At 41.4% G+C, this 17,889-nt stretch overlaps 2 protein-coding genes across 2 annotated transcripts in view; one reads left to right on the top strand and one right to left on the bottom strand.

Moving 5' to 3' along the window:
• The window catches only part of GALNT11 (polypeptide N-acetylgalactosaminyltransferase 11), a 49,981-nt gene extending 45,271 nt beyond the window's left edge, over positions 1-4,710 (bottom strand). Inside the window, exon 1 of the mRNA XM_061474560.1 lies at positions 4,632-4,710. The gene's annotated coding sequence lies outside the window, so the exon portion shown is untranslated. The remainder of the gene's footprint in view (positions 1-4,631) is intronic.
• A 6,208-nt stretch (positions 4,711-10,918) lies between these two features.
• The window catches only part of PRKAG2 (protein kinase AMP-activated non-catalytic subunit gamma 2), a 243,861-nt gene continuing 236,890 nt past the window's right edge, over positions 10,919-17,889 (top strand). Inside the window, exon 1 of the mRNA XM_061474369.1 lies at positions 10,919-10,976. The gene's annotated coding sequence lies outside the window, so the exon portion shown is untranslated. The remainder of the gene's footprint in view (positions 10,977-17,889) is intronic.

The raw sequence follows: 17,889 nt of genomic DNA, 5'->3' as shown, positions 1-17,889 counted from the left end.
AACACATTGCTAGTACAGGTCAACATGCAATCCAAAACAGAGCCCTCTCTTGTTTCACAAGCACTGCATCTCAGTGTCTGCTGACACAAGAGAGAAGAAATTCATGCTGACAAAATTAGCTAATCGAGAAAAAGAAAACTAAACAAAGCACTTCTAACATATATGAGAGGTAACAACAGAGACCAATTCGTTCTTGATGTTATACTTCAGGAATTTACAAAACAGTGAAAATACCTACAAAGGTCGATTCACAAGGGGCTGTGTATCAAAACAAGATAGATCTGCACTCCCTGGAAAAGGATCTCTGTTTTAATTAAGGCCACCTCCAAGGTTTAAAGCATCTATATGCTATCCTTAGCTGCACAAGAAAATCTGTGCCATTCAGCCAAGTAATACTTGGGACATTTTTCCATAAACTAAAAAGAAGACTTCCATGAGCATGCTCCTAACATTCATCAAGTATTTCCTTAAATCAGTTTGGCACATAGGATATGTTTACTGAAGTTCCCTCTTTTCAGCATGCCTCTGCAAATTTATTAGCTTAACCTGTCCATTTAGAATGCAACTTCTTAAATGGTCCAATGTCTCATAGTTGAAGTCTTAAGAATGACAAAAAGTTATTGCAGGTAAGCAGGTAACATTTCTCCATGCACATATTCCTTCCCTCTTGTACAGTAAGAGGGATTTGTTTTTGTCAAGGTAGCTTGCTCCACAGCAAGAGATCAGAGCATGCGCACAGCCACTGTAGCACAGCTGATAGAGTATAACTTCTCAGTCACAACAAACCTTCAGTGTCAGAAGTGCAGAAATTGCAATGCCACTACTGCCACAAGAGAGAAAACCACAACAGCTCACCAGCTCTAAACTGAACTTACAGCCAGCAAAGACATCAGAGTACCTACCTGTGTGCAGCATGGGGCAATGGAATCCAGACTCCTCCCTAGCCTGCACACCTATTTCTCACTCATAGTATAAAACATTAAGTAGGCAGCACAAAGTCCTGAGGTTCCCTGCGTTAGGGGTTTCTAGCTAGTGTAAACAGTGGAAAAGCTGATTCATCCCTAAGCAGTGTATTCCAGTTTCAAACATGCAAGTTATCAGGCTGCCAAAACCTAGACTGCACAAGAAAGGGCTGAGACACAGCGTGTGACTCTTCCAGGCACTTCAATCCATACTCTGCATTTAGGAACATCAGTCATTTAACCTACAGACTTGGTATATTTTCACATCTCAGGGAAGCAGTTCAGAAGTTCATACAAGAAAATATATGAAACTTTGTATACTTGCAGTCAACTTTTGATTGAAACAATGTGATCAGATTCCTAATTTTCCCCCTTTTTTGTTGCAGTGTACTTCTAGGTTTCTTAGACTTTTCAAATAAAGTATTTACACTAATTACTACACAATGCTGACTCACACGAGAAACATGCTAGAGCAGAGCTGAAGGATGTGGTGGATACTATCAACTCTTACACAAAATGAGCTAAACAATGTATTTACTGATGCTACTAAGCCCTGGCTTAACAGCCAAGGCCTTTGTACTAACAGTACTTCATACATTAACACAGTAGCTGCAACAGCAGATGCATTCATCTCCATAAACCACCATATGTTTTGAAAAGAAGCCTTCAATAACAATCAAGAGGGATGATCTACCTCCCACACTCTAACAGGGGCTGAGAGTTAGAAATCCAGAGACTTCACCTCTGGAATACTTTTTCAGAAAGAATAAACATTAATTTCTGCACTTGAAATATACAAACATGCTTTTTGCTCTTCAACAGCAAGCAAACAGCTGTATTGCAGCACCTCTCAAATATGAATAGCACTAAAGAAAATTACTTCATTTTAGGGATACCTGTAACTGCAGTATTGTCTAGCCAGGCAGATCAGACTGTTCAGGAAGCCAATAAACTGAACTGTCACAGAAGGAACAACTGGTTTGGGTTTGGTTTGTTTGTTTCCAAAATGTTACCTTTTCCCTTCAGCTGGAAGCCTCCCCTTAACTTCTCCGGTTCAGTAATCACAACACAGCTGCCACCGTGCCAAATTCAACCACCCAGCTGCTGAGAGCCCAGCCTTTTTACAGAACCTGCTGAGGTTCTGAGATCCTCCCTCTGTTCTTTTCACCCCCATGGTGCCCTATTCTTTCTTGCTGGAAGATCCAAAAATCCCCATTTTTACTGTCTGCTCCAATACTTCCAATCTCATACATTTGACCCACGGTTTGTGCCCCTCCACACACATGCCCTACAACTACCACTAAAAATTTGAGTTTCCTAGCATTTACATGAGGAAACATGTTTTGTAAAGACAAATTTTAAAAATACTAATAATCTACCTTTATTTCCTTTGCCTTGTGTTTCAGAGCTTTCTTCCTCCTAAAAAGCTTGAATCACACCTACTGTTACTTTACATCACTATGAAAATGATGAACCATGCAATTCACCCATTCTCATCAACTACTGCCACACAGCAGCTTATCAGGAACTCTAATTTGTGCATAATGGACTACCAATTTGCATCCTCTTAGACAAAAGTGATTAGATAGCAGAAGATGGGCAACAAGCCCTGATATCTGCAGTCAGAATCTCTTAAACCAGAACACATGTCACTTAGACTGCTGGCTTCCTCCTCTGAGGCTGAGATGAAGGCTCATTAGAGCTGCAGTATTATCTGTTTCCTTCCCTGCTGCAGAAGAGCTTCTAAAACTCCGCAGGAGCTTATCTTACCAAGAGATGAGGAAAAGCTTATGCAGAAGGCACACAGTTCTTCAGAGACAGTTATAGTGGGAGAGGCCAATTGCTTGTTAATCAAAAGCCTCTTATCTGGAACCTGCTGTTCTAAAATGAGGTCTAGAAATCCCAGCCGGAGTATTTCACATACACAGAGGTTCTGTACAGAGTAGCAGGGCAGAAAAAAACTGTCAGGAAGAGGTTGGTACCATCCTTTCCTGGGCACAGCCTGCACTTGGATCAGCTTAAACTCATCAAAGATGTCTGAGAGCAGCTTCCTATTGAGATGAGATCCATATGAAAGGGAAAAAAAAAAAAAGCAGACAATAGAATAAGAAGTATTCATGAATATTTAATTCTTGAATATTCTTGAAAGAGTATACTCTCAGACTACTCTAAGAAGGGATTTGATCTTACATTGAAATAAATTTACAGAAAAATTCTAAAAAGAACAAGTAAACATGTTGGCAGAGCGCTGCTGATCCTGCCCACCTGCATGATCACTGTACTGGCATTAAGAGATTTCACCATTCCTTCAAACAGAAAGCAATACTCCAAATACAAAGGACCAAACGGATATAGCACAGATTGTTTACTGAGCAACAACAAAGCCAGATCACGAGATATTTTTTTTCTTTGGAAGAGTAGGGCTATACTTTATATCTAGTTAATAAAGTTCTGTTAGGTCTACAGCAGCTGTCCTGCAACTGATAGTGAAAACATCTCATGATACAGTTTGGCAGAGATGCTGTACCAGAAAGCATTAGTCTTTTAATTAGTCTCAATGGCAGTTTTAAGGCTGACACCTATAAAAAGAAGTGAATGAAGGTCAAGCAGCTCTCTGGAAAGGCAGCTTCTGAACGCAGTTTGCTTCCAGTGCCACATTACAGCAGAGTCCGACCTGCTTAGCTCCCCACTACCAGCAGGTTGCTTGCTCAGCTCCATCTGTTTGCATGCAAACAGGGGATGAGAGAACCTTTCTTTTGCTTTGCAAGTAACTTGGAGACAGCTAATGAGCCATCCGCATTTCTATTACAGCCTTCCTTATAAAGATTTAAGCTACGGAAAGAAAAAAAAGAAAGAAAGAAAAATACCACATGGCAATGGGAGCTGACTACAAGGGCTGGAGACCAGCCACACAGAATAACACGTATTTGCTAAGAGGAAAAGGGAGTCTCAATGTTGCAAAGTATACACTGAAAACCACAGGGAAAGAAAACAAAACAAAACAAAACAAAAAAACAACAAACAAAAAAAAAACCGAGAAACTGTTTCAAAATAAATTTCCCAGTCATAAGGATAAGAAAAGCTTTACCACACCACGGAGTCAGTCAGCCCTCCACAGCGCAACGACTGCCCTCGCCCTGCAGACCAATCAATGAAAGGAGCAGCAAAACTAACGCACAGCTCCTCACGTTTCGGGCTGACAGTTGCATAGTTTCAGCCTACCTGCAGGCGGGATACTACTGCTGCTCCTCCACACACATTTAAAGACTAAAAGAAATAAGAATTACACTGTTTTCCACCCTATGTGGCATAATCCGCGCCGGCCCGGGCGGTGCTTCCCAGGTTGACCTGGCAGCCCTCTCCATGCGGCACCGACCCGCCCGCCGCAGCCCGCCGCCGGGAGCCCGCACCGCTCGTCTCAGCCTGAAATGGGGAAGCCCTGAACGTGACCGCGACCGCCCCGAGCAGGGCCGGCAGGAAATAAGACTCGCTACACCTCAGCCAGATTCCGCCGCTTCCCTTAGGGCAGGCGGGAAACCCGCAGGGTCCGGCCTGATGCCTCCACCAGCCCCATTCCTCACGCCAGAAGGCTGCCCCTTACACCGGCGCCGGTTGGCCTATCCCCCAACTGTGTCCCTCAGAACCCCGGAGCCGCCACCCCGCACTCACCGCGGCGGCGGCCAGCGGGACGCGGCGGCGGCATCGCCTCTCCGCCTGCCCCGTGCCTTCAGCGGCTGCGGCGGCAGCGCGCACCGCTCCCGCGCGGCCGTGGCGCCACGTGACCGCTCCCGCCTCCTTCCCCAGCCTAAGCAGTCACGTGAGGCGGTAGGGGAGCGGCCGCCATGACGGGGGGGGGGTGTCGGGTCAGGCTGGAGGATGGCGACCGCTGAGGTGGGAGGGCGGTGGGGTTTCTGCCTGGCCCTTTTGTGCTGAGCGATGCACTGCCATGAATCTATGGGGGATTCACGCCTGGAGGACTGTGGATGTGCGGCCTTCTGTCCCCCTGTCTCCTTAGAGTTCTACATGTGCCCATTCTCCCAGGCTTGCGCGTTCTCCTGCAGCTCGCTCTAAAGAATAAACCCCGTAACAGTCCCTCAAGGAGCTTTGGGCTTTATGGCTTAATGGCGCCTGGAAGCACTTGTCGTGGGGCTTTGAAGGGGAGGAAAGAGACATAGGTCAGGCTGATGGAGGATGTCTGGCTAACTGGCGATGTTTTCCTCACCATGTAGTTTGACTGTCTGGAATGAGGGGACTGATCACTTCAGTGGGAAGGGGAAGGTAGCTGAGAGAAATCAACCACAATTACCATAAGATAGCCCAAGCTTAACAGTTAATGTGCATCTATAGCGACAAGAGTATACATTCCTCGCAGCTGGAGGGGCATGATGAATCCTCGGATCTTTCATATCCAGAGTAAGTGATGTAACTGCTGACATAGGACATAGTAGACAAAAGGGTGGTGGGGTAGCTTCATCACTGAGCTGTCCGGGCAGGACCTGACTTGGCAGGTGTCCTTTCAGGACGGGGGGGGGGGGGGGGGGGGGGGGTGTGAAACAAAGGGTGTGGGTTTGTAAACCCGAGTGAGGTTTAAGAACAAACTGTCAGATATGCTCAGCACAGTGAGGACTGGGAACTTTTTTGTGAATACGCAGATAGAGAACATGAGCTGCTGAGTGATGCTTTGAAGATGGCAGATTTCATTCGAGTGACATTTAAACAGGGTTGACAAATCCGAGCAGTTTCTTTCATGGATATTGCCCCTGGTGTCCAGAGATTATGGCAAGGTGCTTTATAATAACATAAATAGAGCAGAATACAGAACTTGTCAAAAAGCTGTAGCTACAGCATTAAAGTACAGAGGGCAAAAGGCAATACATAATCAGAAGCTGGAGTGAAAGAAAAAGGAGTGACTGTGAAGGGGTTAGTAGGTGGATGACAAGGAGGTAGCAGGGATCAAGATGAAAGTAATGTGTGCAGTTAAATGAGATAGCCGCACAGTCAGCACTCCTATCAGCCATCTTTTCATAATTCCTGTTTCATAATGGCTAACATGCACTTTGATCTCTCGTAATAATTTAGCCCAAGGACCGGTGGTGTGTGTTAAGCTCTTTTAGGTAAAAGCAACCTCAGCACATATGCTGTCTGCTTTCTCCACAGCCATTATCCTTGAAGTCTTTCTAATTTGGCCAGTTCTTCCTGCCTTGTAACTCCAGGTACTTAATCTATCCAAATAGCTATTTTAGTTCTTATCAAAAAGAGTTTCCCTGATGCTTGGATTATAATTTTATTAACAGAATTAATAAATGCTACTTTTTAGCATCCTTTACTGTAAATTCTTTGAGACATATGTTTCATTTCTCAAAATCTCTGATAATAATAATCTGCCCAGCCCAATTGCTTAATATACTCTGTGAGAACTTGTTAGTGTTAACTAATTGACCCGGTTCCTTCATGCTCACAGCAAGGGACAAGAACTCACATGAAAGCTCTGGCAAGAAGTCGTAACCCAAAGTAATCTTCTGTCCATATGGGTTGCAGTCAGAATTTAGGATTCATATGTACTCAAGCACTGAAAATTCGTCTGTCAAATGTTTCCGTTGTTGACATGTCTCAATCACAGAAATGGCACAAGAGAAGGAGACACACGGAGTTACGAAATATGTTCTTTAAATCCTGTCTCTCTTCTTAGATTGACTTTTCTACTTCGTGAAAAAAAAAGGGCAAATACCCCCAAATTTATGTATATATACATAAATTCCCCAGAATTAACGCACACTATTTTTCTAAATCCAAACTGGTCACAACTAATTTCTCCAGCTAATGTGTAGAGCTTGTTGACCAGCTGTGATAGAGAAGACTGGAGGAAACTCCAACTGTTCTTTCAGTAACTGGGAGAACTTGGCATTTGTTTTGGTCATTTCCTTTTATAACATTTTTCCTATAGTTTGTCCATGACTGAAGTCAGAGTCTGCACATCCCCTAGTAGAGTTTCTATATGATTGTAGTTTTGAATGGAGTAAACAAACCTTTGTAAGTACTGGATGGTTTATTTGGAGTATTTGAGGAAAGAGGAAGTTTGTCTGGTTGCTCTCAGACTCTCTCTTCCTACTGTTACTTTTGCTGCATGTCACTTAACGTGTTTTTTGCCTGCTTTCAGAAAGAAAGTCAAATGACAACTCAGAATATGTATATAGGTTTATGTGATCTGCTCTCTCCTCTCAAATACTTCTGAAATCTTGGGCTGTATTAATCAAATTTCACAGTGGGCGGAGATCTCAAAGAGATAATATTCTAAACGGCTTTGCAAAAATAGGTGCCTGAATAGAAGAGAGAGACTGTTATCCTCTGCTGAGGAAAAGCCTGTAGAACAAGTTCATCCCATGTGCCCTTAATTAGGAGTACTCAGGAAAGAATCCATGGAGCTGTTGTGGCTAGTCTATTGAAAATGTCAGTTCTGTGCTTTGTAGTCGGTGAAAAGGCAGAAAGAATGTTAGGTACATTGGGTAAGAATAAAGAATAAGATGGAATACTGTTGTAAAACACAAAAAATGCTTGTACATCTGGAATGTTGTCTGGAATTCTCCATAAAGCACCAAGGAAGGTGCAGAGAGAAGCAATGAGCTGATCAGAGGTGTGGAATTGCTTCCTTAAAGGTAAAGAAAAAAAAAAAAAAAGGTGTTTAAATACACTGGAATGGTTTAACTTTGAAAAGGACTATGGAGGAATCTGATAATGGCATAAAAGTCTATTGTCATAGTGAAAGTGAGTTCTTTGTATGTTATAGCACAAGATTTAGGTGTCCTGAGTAAAATTTCCAGGCAGTACATTTAAAGGGAAAAAAGGAAAGCATGTTTCCTCCTGAGTTACACTTGTAAATTGCAGCAAGTATTGTAGAGACCAAAAGTGTTCATGAGTAGATTAGAAATTGAAATGGAAAAAATGTCCATTGAGTCGTCTTAAACATAATGCTAATGCAGCTGCCAGCTCAGGAAATCTCCAAGTAAAGGAGTGGATTCAGCCAGCAGATTAAGACACCTAAATTTGGGTTTCAGTGTGTAGGCGTCTCCATGTAAACCAGATGTCTAAGCTCTCCTGATACTCAGTAGAGATCTAATGTGGGATTTAGTTACATAAATGCAGGCATCAAATGCCATTTTAGACATTGTGGAGTTTTCTACCTGGCCTCCTGTTCCAAGAAGTAGATCTCCTAAAAAGCCTGTTGTGTCTGAAGTCTCACATGGAAGTCTTTGGTATTTCACACCATCACAGTTGTCACTAAGCCCCTGTGGTTAGAAAGCTGAACCCTGCTCATAGTTAGTACAGCAAGCTATTCAGACCACCTTAAGGGTCTGATGTATCAGTGTATTTTGAACGGCTGAATAGCTCTCAGCTTCATTAACTGTTTTGGGTAGTTCTCTATTGACTGTAGAAGACAATTGTATTCAGATGAAGACATCTGCGTGGTGACACTGCTGTCTAGCTGTCAGAATGTATAGGCTTTGCCAGGCTGTTCCAGGGGGCATATAGCTTATCTTTTTAATTCTATTTCTTGAAGTTTCCTTAGCTAGTCAGCCCACCGAGTTGTTCAGCTGGGTTCAATTTAGGGGAAGAACACAGCAGATTATGTATGAAAAACCTCTTAGAATACTCAGATTTGTTGATAATGAGGATTATGTGAAGTTTTAGATTCAGGATGCGTTGTATAATGTTGCACTGATGTATAGTGACACTTTGAACACAGCTGCATGACTCCCTAAGCCTGGGAGAACCCAAATGGCCAAGAGTTCTGGGGCAACCACAGGTACTGGCTGGTGAAGCCACCAGAATGACAGATTCATAAAGTATAAGATTCTATAGCTCAAAGGGAAGTTCTGTACAAAGGTAAATCAAAACTGATTTGTTTGATGACAGGCTTTATTTACACCCTTCTTTGAATCAGACCAGTTAGATCTTGTTCAAGTAGTAGAACTTGCCCAAGAAGAGTTTGGGCTAAGATTCAGGCCAAAGAAACTAGGAAGAAAGATAGCTAGAAAAGCCAAATGATAATCAGATAAGTTTTGGAAAGCAGAATCAGTTTTTTCTTTAATCTTTCATGCTTCATATTATTTATGTTTTCTCATTGGAAAGACAAAACTTTTAGCACTAATGCTGTCCCTTTGGGCTGATTAAAGTTTTAACAAAACAAGTCAGCAAGCTCTAACTTTGTTTTTTTTTTTTTAGTATCTTAAAACAAGCTATGAAGGAGCATTTCTGCCTTTAAAACTGCATTGGTCATCAGTTGTTCTACTGCAGAAGTGTTCCCATTTGATATTTATTGACAGAATGCCTTGATAGCACAATAAAGAATAAAGTCTCCCTCCTATCACCACTGCTGTTAACAGAGTGTCTGTATCTCTCAAATGTCCCGCTCTTTAAGGCAAACCGCAGACAAGAACAAACCTAATATAATATAATATAATGGGAAGGTACTCTCCTTTTTCCCATGTATGTGACACAGATAACATATACCAACCAGGTAAATAAAGTAACAGTAACCCATGCTAATGAAATAAGAAAGAAGTTGTGGAGTGAAATAATGAGCACATGTGATGTGGCTGAAAAATCTGCAGGAACATGAGGAAGAAGCCAGTTGTGCGAGTGGCAGGCAGTGCTTGGGAGAATTCACGGATCTAAGGATCTTGCCATGTTTTGTCTTAGCAAGGAATTGCAGCACTGAGCATACAAAGAATGATAGAATCTTAGAATCAACTAGGTTGGAAAAGACCTTTAAGATCATCAAGTCCAGCCACTAAACCAGGACTGCCAAGACCACCACTAAACTATATCACTGAGAGCCTCATCTACACGGTTTTTGAACACTTCCAGGGACAGTGATTCCACTACTTACCTGGGCAGCCTGTTCCAATGCCTGTTCATGCTCTCTGTGAAAAAAATTGTTCCTAATATCCGGTCTAAACCTCTGCTGGCACAGCTTGAGACCATTTCCTCTGCTCCTGTCACTTGTTACTTGAGAGAAGAGACCAACCCCCACCACACTCCATGGTCCTTTTAGTTGTAAAAAGCGATAAGGTCCCCCCAGAGCCTTCTGTTCTCCAGACTAAACAACCCCAGTTCCCTCAGCAGTTCCTCATGAGGCTTACTCTCCAGACTCTTCACCAGCTTCATTGCCCTTCTCTGGACCCACTCCAGCACGTCAGTGTCTTTCTTGTAGTGAGTGGCCCAGAACTGAACATTGTACTCAAGGTGCATCCTCACCAGTGCCAAGTACAGGACAGTATCATCATGCTCAGCTTTTTTCCTTCTTTTTTCAGCCCAATCTGTGTTGTTTTTCTGTACTTTTAACACCTTTTTTCTGATATTTTTTGTAGAGTTTCTCCAGAACTGTGGAAAAGTTGTATTTTATCTTTGACGTGTTGCTGACAAAATTCCATCTGGTTTTGGTGTTCAGAAGTTCTCGCTCTTAAGATCTGGGAGTGAGATGCTACGTTGTCTTTTTTTTTTTTTTTTTTTCCTTAAATAAAACATTCCTTGGAACCTCTAGAGGGAGGTAATTGGCTAAAGGTTCTGTCCAGTATTGCTCAACTGTGCTAAGAACACTTCACAGGCTCGGGTCTGGGCCAGCTTGGGTGATTTCTTTTCCATTTTGGACTGTTTTGTAAAGTTTTGACAATCAAAACAATCCCATAAAGCCCAGAAATCTCATAATTGAATTGGCTTTGTTTCCCAATGAATTATATTAGAACTTTGCCAAGAGTTTCCTTCCATCTTTGTTTCTACTAGCTGATAAGAAGGGAAAAACAGTGTATTTGCAGAGAAGGTAAGTCTCTCTTCTTTTTACAGATGTGGAAGTTAAAGCACAGAAAGATGAAGTTGTTTGTCCCAGGTCAACCAACAGAACAGTGGCAGACAAAAAAAAAAGAACCAAGTCCTCCAGTGCTCACTCCGTTGCATCACTCCGTTGCATCACTCCATCTTCCTGTTTTGATAAGAAGGTCTGAAAAAGAATTTTCATTGGTAAGTATGTGAGAAAGATTCAGACTTCCTGAAACAGGAAACCGAAATCTTTAGTTATGTCATGTAAACAGAGGTTAGATACAGTTCACACTGAGACAAAGACCCCAAGCCTGAGCTGTGGCACTTCTGTTGTACAGGTATCTTTTTGCTAATTCTCACAGTGGGTATAATCTTCCAAGTATCTTTCATCAAAAGATACCTCAGCCTCTATCCCCAAACCTATTGTATAACAGGATCATAGAATGGTTTGGTTTGGAAGAGACCTTACAAATCATCCAGTTCCAACTCCCCTGTTGTGGGCAGGGACACCTTCCACTAGACCAGGTTGCTCAAAGCCCTGTCCAACCTGGCCTTGCACACTGCCAGGAATGGGACAGCCACAGCTTCTCTGAGCAACTTGTGCCAGTGCCTCACCACCCTCACAGTAAAGAGCTTCTTCCTTATATCTAATCTAAACCTCCTTTCTGTCAGTCTAAAGCCGTTCTCCCTTATCTTGCAGGTACCTGCCTTTGTAAAAAGTCCCTCTCCAGCTTTCTTGTTGTTCCCCTTTAGGCACTGGAAGCTGCTTTAACGTCTCCCTGAAGCCTTCTTTTCTCCAGGCAGAACAAACCCAGCTCTCTCAGCCTGTCTCCATAGCAGAGGTGCTCCAGCAGTCAGCATTTCTGTGGCCCTTCTCTGGACTTGCTTCAACAGCTCCACGTCCTTCTTGTGCTGGTGGCCACAGAGCTGAATGCAGGACTGCAGGTGGGGTTCAATGAGAACAGAGTAGAGGGGAGAATCCCCTCCCTTGGCCTGCTGGTCACACTTCTTTTGACGAAGCCCAGGACGTGGTTCACTTTCAGGATTGTGAGCCTTTTTTTTTCAGCCCATACTACAGTTTCATTTTCTGCATTGTCGAAGATGGCGTTTTCACTTTCCTAGCACTGAGAGAAGCATAAAAATTATGTGTAATGAGCAAAGGATAATTATCCAGTAGTATTAATGGTTTCATTTTAGCTCTATTTTTACCATTGGTTTTACAAAATTCTGTTGATTCATATCAACTGGGGGCAGTTCCTGCTTCTCTGTAGCAACTTTACTATCTCTTGTAATCACAGAATCACAGGGCTTGTATCCCTTCTTCTTCCACCCCCCTCTCTGATTTGTCATACTTGTCTGCTGTTTCTGTAACCCATCAAAAAAATTAATTCACAACTTTATGATTTTCATGAACATCCAGACAACCATCTAGAAACTACTACTCTAAATAAGTCTATTTGTTCAGAGGCCTGCGATCTCTTAGCAGTGTACCAGATCCTTGTATTGTGTTTTTCCAAGGAGAATATGTGAAATTCAGTAGTAGTTGTGTTTCCTATTATACTGTACGTGGTTGAGGAACTGAAGAGAACTTATATTCTTATAGCTAAGAGGATAAGAATTAGGAGATATAACTGTCCTCAAAGTGCTCCCTCCACAAATCTGGGTTTATTGCTCCATGTCTTCATTTGTTACATACAGTAGTTTGAGAAAATCCTTACACTTACACTCACACACACACACGCCCGTGTCTATTTCATCTAGTTATTATTGAAAGCACTTGTGGCCAGGCACAGTTTCTTGGTGGGCAATTAGGTATCACTGCAGACAAGGACAGCTGACCTCTCTTAGAATTCCTAGGCAACTCCAAAGTGAAACAAAAAAAGTCCCCATCAAGTCTTGGGGATTTAGCAGAGAACTGTGTTAGGAGAGGCTATCAAAAGCTGTGTTTCTAGAATGTAAATTTTTGAAGTGCAATAAACTTGATTTTAGTAAATGATGAAAACAAATGAGAAAATAAATATTCTAATTGGTCTATATAGAAACCAAGGGCTGAACAGTTACTTGTAAATTTACTCCTTATTTTAACATGAAATCCCTCCTATTTAATTAAAAAGCTCAAGATCATTTTAGGGCCTATTAAAAAAACCCTATGCAAATAACATGACCTTTCTGTTAATGATTTTAGTGAAGGATTAGCAGGCAATCAGATGAATGACTGGAGGAAACCATAACACTTTGAAAATGTCAAGCTTTGAAAGAAGTATACTGCCAAAAGAAAATGGTGAAAATGGAAGATAAATGCTGCTAAAATTTGGGCAGATGTGCTGAACAAGGGGATAGCATAACATTCTATGCAAGTTCTAAGATGCCCCCTGGTGTTATAAACCTCGGCTGTTTATTTTTGTTGAGACATTGTGCGTGGTCAGAGCAGGACAGTATTGATAGAGGATAAGAAAGTGTAAAAGACAAATGGAAGCTACAGAAGCCCACACATCCATGGAAGAGGATTTGGTGGCAATGTCATTTAGGATCTAACTGCCATTTACAGTAAGCAGAATTAGAAGTAAGCTTTTCCATTTTAGGTAATATTTTCAGTGGCAGGACTTAGAGAATGATGTGTGGTGATGGAGATCCGGGTGGGGAAGGAATCAACAGCAGTTTATGGAGGTTATAGATGGAAAGGAGACTTGGAGAGGCTTTGGAGAGCCACAGAGAGAGTCTCCTTCTTCACTCAAATATTTCCTTTATAGCTCTGTGACGGTTATAGGACCCCAAACGTTCCCTTGCAGCCATGTGTCTCAACTCCAGTCACCACAAGCAATAATATACCCTGTCGGAAGGATCTACAGCAATACAGAGAAGAATCCTACAGCAATTTCTGCTTACTTGTGGCTGCTGAGGAGATGAAGCAGAAGCAAAAGAAGAAACAGGAGAAAAGGAACTATTTCAGCAAAGACGAAGGAACGAGTAGAAGGTGCAGAGCCAATGAGGGAGGCCTTAGAGAGCAGGGCTTTTTGTTCCTATTACTGGATCAAAAAATCACTGCTCCAAAGAACCAGTACTCTAGTGGTTACACCTGCTTCCCTTTCTTTCAGAGAAATTAGTGGTTGTGCAGGCTGAAAGCGAGTACAGCCTGTGTGCCTTGGTGTTTGTGTGTAGTCTATAACCATGAGGAGAGTCTTTGTGTCCCAAGTAGCAGTACTCAGACTACTAGGACACGCTTTTACAAGAGCCCTACTTTTCAGGTAGAACTTCATGTAAGGTAGAGAAATGCTAAGTATTAGTATCTTGAAAAAAGAGAGAAAAGTGGAAATAAAGTATTTTCAAGGTCTGAGATTAGACTGGTTGTTTTAAGGAGTATTTAGAAGAGTCAGGCTTTTCTTGGAATACTCTTGTGAAGAAAAATAAGAAAATTGTAATTAGAATGCATAAACTAGAATTCTGTTCTTGTGTCTAAATTAGTATGGCTCTTCTTCAAACTGAAGTGCTGGCCCTAGATGCTAGCCAGTGGTTTTGTGGGGTTGGTTATCTGGACTTTTCTGGAATTAAATCACACAAACCATATGGACTTAGAAATGTATAGACAAGAGGAGAATCAAATGCAAGTGATTCTGAGAGTTGGGGGGGGGGAGGTCCTGTACTGTAACATAGCTGTTTCTAACTGAATATTTAGTATTTGCAACTTTGTTTTGGAGGATCTTCGGACGGCAAGACAAAAGATGTTTGCCAATTCATTCAAGCAGAAAAAGAGTATTATAAGCTGTTTTCAGTATTAAATAAATACTAATTCTCTACCATTTTGTATATCCTAGTGATAAAAAGAAGTATATAATTTTGTATAATTTAGAGAAAATAGCAGTGGTTTAGCCAGGTGTCTGATTTTAATGTCTACGTATTTTGGAGATTTATTACTGAAGGAAGTTTTGGTTCTCTTGGGGATTAGATAAGTGAGGACAGGGAAATGAGGAAATGAGAGCAAATCCCTTTGAATAGATCGCTGTAATAAAATTTGCAGCACTTCATTATGTAAAAATCTGTTGTAAAATAAAGAATCCTAGTGGTGTTCTTAGAGCCTTTATGGCCTAAAGAAATAAGGTAAAAATTTCAGCATTCACTGTAATGAAAGCCTCCAGCTCTTGTGGTGAGAAGAATAAAACCTTGAAGATTTGACACCTACATAAAGTGATGGTTCATCCTGCAACACTCTAATTAAAAAAAATAATTTAAAAAAGAAGAGACAAAGTGGAATATCTTCTATTAGTTTTTAATAAAGCCATTCTTCTGATTTTACGGGACCAACTGCTGGTTTTGTTAGTGCTCAGGCTGGTAATAATGAGTATAGGTCCCAAATATATCTTCTGGCACTGCCCCAAAATACATAATCCATTCTCCTAAATGCAAGCTTATGCTGTACCTTATTATGGAGCCAAGTTATCTGAGACTTGCAAAGTAATACCAGATGGTGATTGTAGGTCGGCTGGAATTTGTGGTCTCTCTTGTCTTGCCACATGTTTCACCACTTGGAAGCTTCTAAGTTATATTTTATAATTGTCTCCTTGGCTCAGCTTTCCCTTTCTTTCGTTTTCTGGTTTGGTGCAATTCTTCATGTTTTCACTAGGTGGATCCCCACAACAGTGCACGGGGTAAGCAATTTGTTGGAGAGCCTGAGCACACTTAGGTAAATGTCTCTCCCCCTCAGTTTTATTGCCGCTTTCTTTGGCAGAAGTTCACTGAGGCGTGTTTCAATGTACACTTTAGTAATTTAAAAAACTGCTTAGAGTGTTGGGACATTGTCATAAAGGGACTTGACTTGGGCATCTTCCTAGGACTGTTGCCTTTCTAAGTTACCTATTTCAACTGGAAAGTAAAACTAATGTACTCTTCCTCTAGCCAGTCATTTACAGTCCTGTCGAGGTTTGTAATCATTTTACCTTTCAAAGGGTGATGTAAAGCTTGTTGGTTAGCAGCATACATATATTCTTCCTTTCCAAAATCAAAAGTTAATGCTTTGAAACTTTCCATACTAGTCAAAACACACAAAACCATCATTTTTTTCCACTTGTGTTAGGTATTTACTGACTACAGAAGAAAAGACAGACATTTTGGCTAAAATCTTCAGAAATGTTCTTTCCAAGTACAAGTGTTTTGTATGAGTGTGTGCTTACCTTAAAAAATATTTACCCACTAAACCTGGCCAAAACAAAGCCTAAACACAAGACATTCTCTATCTCCTAATGCTCCATAGAGAAGATTAAACAAAAAGAATTCAGAGATTAGCAGTATTTTTAATGTCCTGCAGAAAGCTGATCTAACCCAATGGTGAGTAGCATAAAAGCTAGACATATGTAGCTCTTGAGCCCTGTGGGATGCCCTCTCCCCCCAGGTCTGTCTATGATTCTTGCCTGATGCAGGATCTGTCACACCAACCTGGGAGAAAACTGCTAAGACAGGAACAGGGCAGCTCTTCCCCCTGTTATTTTTTATAGTTAAACTATATGGTCTTTGAAAGTCATAGTGCTCTGTATGAGGAGGCATGTCACTTCTTTACTGTCTTAGGTTGTGTCTTCACCCTGAAAAGAAAGAGGATGAGTTAACCTGCAAAGAGGTCTATACTGTCATGTCCAGGCTGTTTCTGACATTCAAGGCTTTTACGCTTGCAGCTAGCCCTCCTCATAGTGTAGTCCGTAGCATTGATTTAAGTTTAGCATGGGTAACTGTTACCTCTGGGAAGTTTATCTAAAGGTATCTTTTCAATGCCCACTTCTTATATCTTGGCACATACACAAAGAAAATCAAATCTACCAATTTCAATTATTGTGAAGTGGGTTTTTTTTTCTCCTTCTTTTTTTTTCTCTCTTATCCAGGCTTATTAAGTGAATCTAGTTCATGTGCTTGTTTGTCATGGTAAGATAATTCATGTGGCAGTCTAGCAAGGAGTGCAAATTTCGATAGAACTGAAGTTTTTGTTTCATGTGATTTATGCTTACAGGGCAAAGAAAGGCTTAGAAAATTCTTGCAGTATGTATTACAAAGAGAAGGTGAAAACTGAAATTGATTGCTTTCTTGCTCAGTAACCAACTTACATTAAATAAAAATGATAATCATTATTGAATATATTTAAACTCAGAAAATCTTGATCTGTTAAATAGTTAATGCAAGACAAGAGAAACGCTGTCACATTACACAGAAACATGGTAGTTTTTTGTGTCAGAGATCTGGCTCAAAATTCATCCTTAGGAGAGATCATAACATCTGTTTCCCTGGTTTTAGCAAGTAGCTAGGTAGAATTTTCTGTAGTTTACCCAGACCAGTTTTGATGGTCTCCTTGTCTTTGTTTTGATGGCAAGAATCCCAACTTGGAAAAAAATAGTTTCTCCATTGTTTTCGTTTACTTATGTCTCTAAGTGATGGTTAAGCGTTCCAATAGTTATCTCTTCATTATCAACCTAGTATCAGTTACAATCTCCATTGTCAGCTGTGGGCCACATCTACATCTAGGCTGAATGCAAAAACTCTAGGAATCCAGGGCAATAAAGAATAGTGAGAAATTCCAATAAAATCTTGATTCAGATTTGGAAAGTTCTTGCGTGTCTGAGCCTGGAGAGTTAATCTGGGTAGAGGGTAGGTACCTCATGCTCTCCTGGATTAGAGTCACCCTTCTGCATCCTTGGGCAGTTACACAAAGTGTAGTGGGAGTGCTCATCATTTCTACTTCCTGAGTTACAAACCACAAAGCCAGACATACTATATGAGGTCGGTCTGCTCACACTTGTCTGGCACCATCATTTCCTCTGGGAAAATGGCAAAGGCAAATAGCAGCTTGCCTGTTTGCATGTAGGCGTGATCCTCCTGAGAACACATAATTTGGCACCATGTGCAAGTGAAGTTCAAACGTCCTCAAGCTATGAGTTGTTGACAGTATTTCTCAGAATAGACATGTAAACTACTTAAAGCATGTTGGTATTGCCTTATCTCAACATTACCTTCAAAAACTCTTCCCAAGTCTCTACTAAGTCACCCTGGTTGGGGAAATATGCTTACAGCAGAGGGTTAACCTGTTAACCTTTGCATCTGCCCCCTTGTCTGCAGAGAGAGGGTAACTATACTTACCAGC

Source organism: Pezoporus flaviventris, unplaced genomic scaffold (assembly GCF_033815535.1).
Source record: "Pezoporus flaviventris isolate CSIRO_AGI_PZ_B2104156 unplaced genomic scaffold, CSIRO_AGI_Pfla_v1 ptg000079l, whole genome shotgun sequence".
Lineage (NCBI taxonomy): Eukaryota > Metazoa > Chordata > Aves > Psittaciformes > Psittacidae > Pezoporus > Pezoporus flaviventris.
Note: the sequence above shows the minus strand (reverse complement) of the source record. Positions and strands in the feature narration are given on the sequence as shown.